This window comes from Vigna angularis, chromosome 4, assembly GCF_016808095.1.
Source record: "Vigna angularis cultivar LongXiaoDou No.4 chromosome 4, ASM1680809v1, whole genome shotgun sequence".
NCBI classification, from domain to species: Eukaryota; Viridiplantae; Streptophyta; class Magnoliopsida; order Fabales; family Fabaceae; genus Vigna; species Vigna angularis.
This window is the reverse complement of record NC_068973.1, coordinates 15,593,231-15,600,439: the sequence shown is the minus strand read 5'-3', so window position 1 is coordinate 15,600,439 and position 7,209 is coordinate 15,593,231.

Sequence of the window (7,209 nt, the reverse complement as noted above, 5' to 3'; positions counted from 1 at the left end):
ACATTATGTCATCTGCTTTAATTGTGTTGATTGGTACCAGACAGAGTGTAACGCAGCGGAATAAAGCTTAGAGTAGTAAAAAGCGTGTTCGGTCACCTTTTTAAAATAAATTGGTCTGTTTTTAGAAAATCAATTTTCTTTCAGAAAATTTATCAAACAGTTGATATGCGTAAAAGATAAAAAATGTAGGGAATAGAAAATCACACGAGTAATTTTTATACTAGTTCGATTCAACAGAATCTACGTCCAGTCGTTAATCACTATAAAAAGTGATTAACAGTTCCACTAAAAAGATGTTTCACAGATTACAACAAATAGTGAATAAAACAGATAAATAAACCTTCCTTCGACGAACAAACCGGAAGAAGAACACTCTGCCAACTCGAAGAGAACCGCTCCGACTATCGACAAACGAAACGCGAGCTTCTCCTATTCACGAGACCAGGCAGAGCACCTTGCTAACTCGAAGAGAGCTTGCTCCGACTATCGACACACGAAACGCGAGCCTCTCCTGTTCACGAGACCAAGCAAGGGAACTTGAACTATAGCTTCTGAGAACTTCCTCTGAACAGTATTCTGCAAGAGGTTCTGTTCAACAACAACTTCTTTTTGAACTTCACAGAAACCCAATATATAGCCAGCTGTTCTGAATATCTAAGGTTAAGTCTCAACTGTCACGAATAATCGATTATTGTAAGTGATAATCGATTATTCAAGTCCGTTACAGGTTTTTCAAAAATGTGATAATCAATTATATGAGGTGATAATCGATTATTCCTGAATGACTTTGTGATAATCGATTATTGCCATTCCATAATCGACTATTGTAGTTAAAAATGCAAGTTTTACAAAGTTTACAAGACTTTCCTACTATATTTAATTTCTACAAATTGCTTTTAAATAATTCTAATATCTTCTTCAACTAAAACTTCTTGCAGCATCATCAAAACAATTTTCTTCTAGATTTACCAATACTCCTTATTGGTAACAAACTGTTGATGAGTTTCATAGAGGATCTCAACTTGTAAGAATGCTCAAGAAATGTGGAAGATGCTGAGAGTTACCCATGAAGGAACTGATGATGTAAGGAGAGCCAGAAGAAATACTCTAATCCAAGAGTATGAGATGTTCTGCATGAAGTAGGGAGAAACAATTATAGATGTCTAAGCGCTTCACGCATATAGTAAATCATCTCGTTGGGTTAGGTAAGTCCTTTGAAAATGATGAATTAAATATCAAAATTCTTAAATCTTTGGACAGGACTTGGCAACCAAACGTGATTGCCATCAGTGAGTCACAAAATCTCAACACCATGTTAATGGCTGCATTGTTTGGTAAGTTGAGAGAACATGAACTTGATCTTGGGAGATTGAACGAGGATGAAGAGAAAGGAAAAAAAAGACTCTAACGCTCAAATCTGAGATTGATAAAAGCAAACATCTTAATAAAGAAGAAGACTCTAAAGAAGATGAAGAAAATTTGAGTCTCTTTATTAAGAAGTTCAACAAGTTCATGAAGTCCAAAGGAAGAAGATTTAAAGGCGGAAAGAACGAAAACAAGGAATCTTCGTCAAACTATCATTGTTATGGTTGCGGTGAGAAAGTTGTGTTTGTAGGTTGAATACTAATCATTAAAGGATATATGATCAAAATTGTGCTTTTGATCACTTTCGCGAAATTTAACTGATTACACAGATTAATAATATGTTAAAAATTCGCTCAGCAAAGAGCTTAATTAGTTACACTTATAATGTAATCGATTAAAAGTTAGTTACTTGGTTTACGCGCTTATAATTGCTTATATGTACTGCTTAACATGATCTGATTGTTACTTTATACATCTTAAGCTTCAAGTGTTGCATATTGTTCAAAAATATTTTGAAAATCATACATATGCTTCATTTTGAAAAATTGCTCCAAATGTTAAAGAATTTCTCAAAATGTTATATCAATTATGCTGCTATATAAGATAGTATCATGCATTAATCTTGCAATAAGATAGTATCATGCATTAATCTTGCAATTATACTCTGTGCTTTACATTATTTGCCTAATCATATTGATTATTTTTCAAAATTGCACATGATACATCTTAGTATCTAATTTCAACTCAGTATATACTCTGCTATATATATATATTTATATATATATATATATATATATATATATATATATATATATATATATATATATATATATATATATATATATATACTATCATACTGGTTTCATTTGATTCATTGAGCTTTGGTTTATACTGTTATAAATCCTATTTTTTATTGCTCTTACTATTTAAAACTATAGTACTTCATGATAAGGGGAGCTTCATATTCTTCAATGGTATGTAACAATTTCTTTTGATGTATCTCTTAAGCACTATTTCTTTCCATGTTACTTGTATTACCATTTTTTGCTAATGTCCAAAGGGGAAGAGTAACTCGAAAATAGTTTCTTGTTGTGCATCATCAGAAAAGGGAAAGATTATTGATAGGCAGAGTTATGTTCAGCTGAACCCATATCTCACATATGAGTTTTTGATGATGACAAAAGAAATGTTTTATAATTTCTTGCACAAACAAAATGGCAAAATTGTTGATTGATTATATCTATGATTGTACTTGAACTACTTGTTATTTCCATTCATTGATTGAGAATGAATCATTGGTTGAAACACTTTGCACATTGCATATCTGCATGAAATAATCGATTAACTGTTTGATTAATCTGTTAAAATTCATCATATATCAGTACATGCTTATCAGAGGCAAAAAAATAAAGTTTTAACCAATTACATTATGTGTATAATAGATTAAAACTCGTTGCTATGCTAGTACATGATTACTGAGTGCATTGATGTGTTCTGAATGGAAATTTTTTTCAAAATTGCTGAAGTATGGAACTTAACTGATTGGGTTATTTTTCTAATCGGTTAAAATGTGTTTTATATGAAAACCTTTTTCTTAAAAAGTCATAACTGTCAATAACGGTCATATTTTGAATGTTGTGGCTTGTATTAAATGTTTAATCGATTGCATGTACTTTTAATCTGTTAAATCCTGTGCAAATGTAAAATTGTTAAAGCTGAAGGAAAAAGTTAATCAATTACATTAATTGCTTAATCGATTAAAATGCATCAGAGTGCAAAAATCTATAGATAGACACATTGCTCTTTGTACTTCAACAATTTTATGATTCATAACTTTCATAACTAACTTGATTATTGAGATTTTAATCATAAGAGCGTCTTGAATTTCTTGGAAAATCAAGATTGCTACATTTGGAAGAAATACTTAAAAATTCTTTCAAGAATATTGCGCTTTCATCTTGTTGATCATTTATGCACATTGAGGTGTACTTCTTCAAATCAGTATTCATCTACAATCAAGGTTGATTGTGTCCATGTTGTTGCGGCCTAGAAGAAGACTTTGTGGAGTTCTTTTACTTAGAGTTGGGATTGCTCTAAGGGTGACAGAAAGTGAGTGATCTTTCTGGGTGTATGCTATAGTTGATATTGAGTTAAAAAGGAGAGTACATTTGAGATTATGGTTCTCTGTATGTCTTGCTTGTAACAACTCTATCAATATAGTGGATCCCTTCATCTAAGGTTGATTGAAGGAAGACTAGATGTAGGTAGTGGGCCGAACTAGTATAAACAACTGTGTGAATCTCTCTATCCCTTCTCTTTTACATTGTTCTTGTTCTTGTTTGATTGCATTCCAAGAAAACTTCAAAGATTTCAAAAAGTTTTTGAAAGAACAATCTTTTAAAGGAGAAAACCAATTCACCCCCTCTTGGTTGAGAGTATTGGCTTAACTCTTTCTACAAACACACTAAACTTGTTGAATCAAAATTCATTCAGCGTTTCTCATACCAATAAGGAAAATATTGTAACTTCCGTAGTGTCCAACCAACAAAATTCAAGCTTCCATTAATTACAAAACGAAGAACACAATGCAACAAACGAAATTGATCTCAAAACGAAATTGCAAAACCCAATTCAAAACGCAGAGACATAAATGAAATTGGAATCAAAAGTATAAAACGAACTTGAATTGGAAAACGAAATTGAAATTTCAAACGAAAGCAAAGCTGGAAATGTAAATGGAGACGAATTGTAAAGATAAATGCAGAGAAAGTAAACGAAACTGTGATAGGAAAACGAGAATGAAACAATAACACAAAACGGAAATGAAATTTCAATTAAAATAAAATTCAATACATTAAGGGAAAGAAGAAACAAAAAAGGAAACCTAAACCCCCAAGTGGGGAGCTGAAAAACGTCCCAAGCTAAAAGCAATAATGGAAGAAGAGAGAGAGAGAGGGTTTTTGGTCCCCTTGGGTACTTAAACCTAAGCCCCAATTCAGCTCCCCCATTGGGCTTCTCCAAATTTACCAAAAATGGGCCCAAAGTCATAAAGTATGACCCAATTACATTAAACACGAAATAAAAACGAAATAAAAATAAAATGTTGACATGGGTAATGGTAAATGACCTGGAAATACCCTTGTTGTTCCAAAATATGATTCAAAAATTGTCCTGCAAATAATAATTGGACTAATTAAGCTCAAATAATTCAAATTAATTAAAATAAGAATTACTAGTCAAATTAAGCCTAAAGAGAGAAAATGAGACAACAATGGAGAATTAAACATAATTCACTAATACAATTCGGTGCGAAAAGCTAAGTGAATAGGACAAAATAATGATTCATATATGACCGAGAGGGACAATTTTTATTCCATTCAATTCATTTTTAAAACAAAATTTTGGTTAGTGCACTTAAGTCCAAATTTTGATTATGATTACCTTTTCATTTCCGCTTGTAAATTCTATCATTTGGTGTATTTGCTTTGATACCACATGATACACTCCTTAAAGCTAGAAACTCCAAGCAGATGTAGATTGAGTGAAGGTAGTAGTTGTAGACAGCAGAAGCAGAATGAAGTAATGGAAGTTATGAGGCAAATACAAAGAAGAATGGCTCGGTGGAAAGGTGTGGAGGTGTTTGTAATGAACTATGAACTTAGAAAGGATGACCTATCTAAGGAAGGTGGCTAGAGTAAGTCAACCCTCTTTGTAGCCACAACTTTGCAAGGAAAAGGCTCTCAATTCATGTCAACATAATAGCTTTTCATAAATGAACAAAATGTTTTTTTACAAAGGTGAAGTTGGGTATTTATACTAACCCATGATTCAAGCTTAACTAAACTACCATACAATGTGCATCAATGAACAAGTGGCAGGACACTGGAAGGTTTGTTGGGTTGTATCCTATCAAAGTGTCTCTCACTCTAGATACCTTTGATTTAAAGTATTGTTACGCTGTCATACTCACTCTTGTAGGTCACCTTAGGTTAGAGCAACCCAAGTGGCCTCCACTAGCCACCTTCCTCCAAGAGTTGGCTCAACCTCTCTTAGAAAATCATCAAACATCACCTTCATCAGCATAAACCACACAAAACCATGAGCTTAGCTCTCATTTCCATCAACTTCTGCAAACACTCACCCTTCACCCTTCATCATGGCTTTCACTTATAGCTTTGGCTTAACCTAGCAAATGAGATTGCCATCAAGATGTCACTCACGTTAGATGTGCCATTAAGTGAACTGTACTTGAGCATTTAAATTATGTCAGGAAATGAGGATGCCACCTAGGCTCGACGTGCCATCGTGATAACAACCTCCTTGGCTAGGTTAGGCTAAAGCTAGGAGATGTGCATGGATGAGTGTTTCCTTGGATGAATGATGCGAAAATGTGATGGTAAATGGTCTAAGGTTGATGAGCTAAGGTGTGGATGGGGTAGAAGCTCACGACCTTTAGGAGATATGGTGATGATGGTGTCGTGTTTGGTGGCTCCAAGAGAGGTTAGGCCAATTCAAAGAGAAGGGTGACTAAAAGAGTTTCATGAGTTGCTCTAGTCTTGATCTAAGATGAGTAGTATGGTCAAAAGTGGGCAGCATAACATTACTCAACATCATAGATGAATACATGATAGGAAACATGTCTATTTATAGGCTAAGGGTGTATCCTAAAAACCCTAAAAGCATGATCTCTCACCTTTGTTCTCATTGGCCAAAAAAGTAGTCTTCTAAGGAGTTGACAAATGTCCACAAATCCTCTTCAATGATGGAAGGACATGTGGCCACTCACAAAACACAATCCTCTCCATTCCCAGAGTGTCATGTGGTCACTACTAAAAGCAAATCCTCTCCAATGATTGAGGGACATGTGGCCACTACAAAAAAGAAATTCTCTCCACTCATAGGGTGTCATGTGGCCACTTAAAGCAAATCCTCTCTAATCGAAGCATGACACATGGCACACACTTTCCACTTGTTTTGAATGTCTAACTTAAGGAAAATCTTATTCTACTTAGCCTCACTACAAGCCTTAAACAAACCTACCTACTTGGCCAAAATACATGGCCTAAAGAAACCTACACTACTCCAAGTTATGCTCCATAATGGCTTTAAAGGTGGTCCAAAGGGTAGAGTTTAGACCATCTTCATGGATGACTTCAACTTTTCTTGTAAATGGTTGACCATGGCTAGGGGGTATGTCATCATCCCCTCCCTCTTGAAAAGGATTTACCTTCAAATCTTCAACTTGCGCTAAGGCAAACTTCTTCATCTTCTTTGGAGTCATTGTGCTCTTTTTTTTTTCACCGCGATCAAATACCCATCTTATAACACAGGTTAGAACAAGTGTTAAAATAATGAGTAGATGAAGAATATAGTTCCCAAGAATGATACACCTTAAATCAAATAAATGATCAAGGTCTTGGAGATTAGGAGCATCTTTGAAGCTTTTATGTCTTGTGTTGGGTGTAAGTGTTTGAAAGAATATTCATTCCAACATAAAAGTCTATTTGTAGGGATATGCCATCACATCGAGTAGACTGTACTCAGGCATTTTGATTATGTCGAGGGATGGAGATGTCACTCAAGCTTATTATGTCGTCAAGTAGGTTGTACCGGGGCATTTCAATTATGTCGAGGAGTAGGGATGTCATTCAGGCTCGATGTGTCATCAAGTAGGTTGTACTTGGGTTTTGATTATGCTGGTGTTCAAGTTATAGTCTTGGGTGATTCTCTTTTTGGTGGGGAAGTGGAAGAATGCAACGATCTTTGGGCTCTTGGAGGCAATGACATCGTACCACCGTCTGAGGTGGACATAAAGAGAGTCATAGCATTTTACGAGTTGTGCTT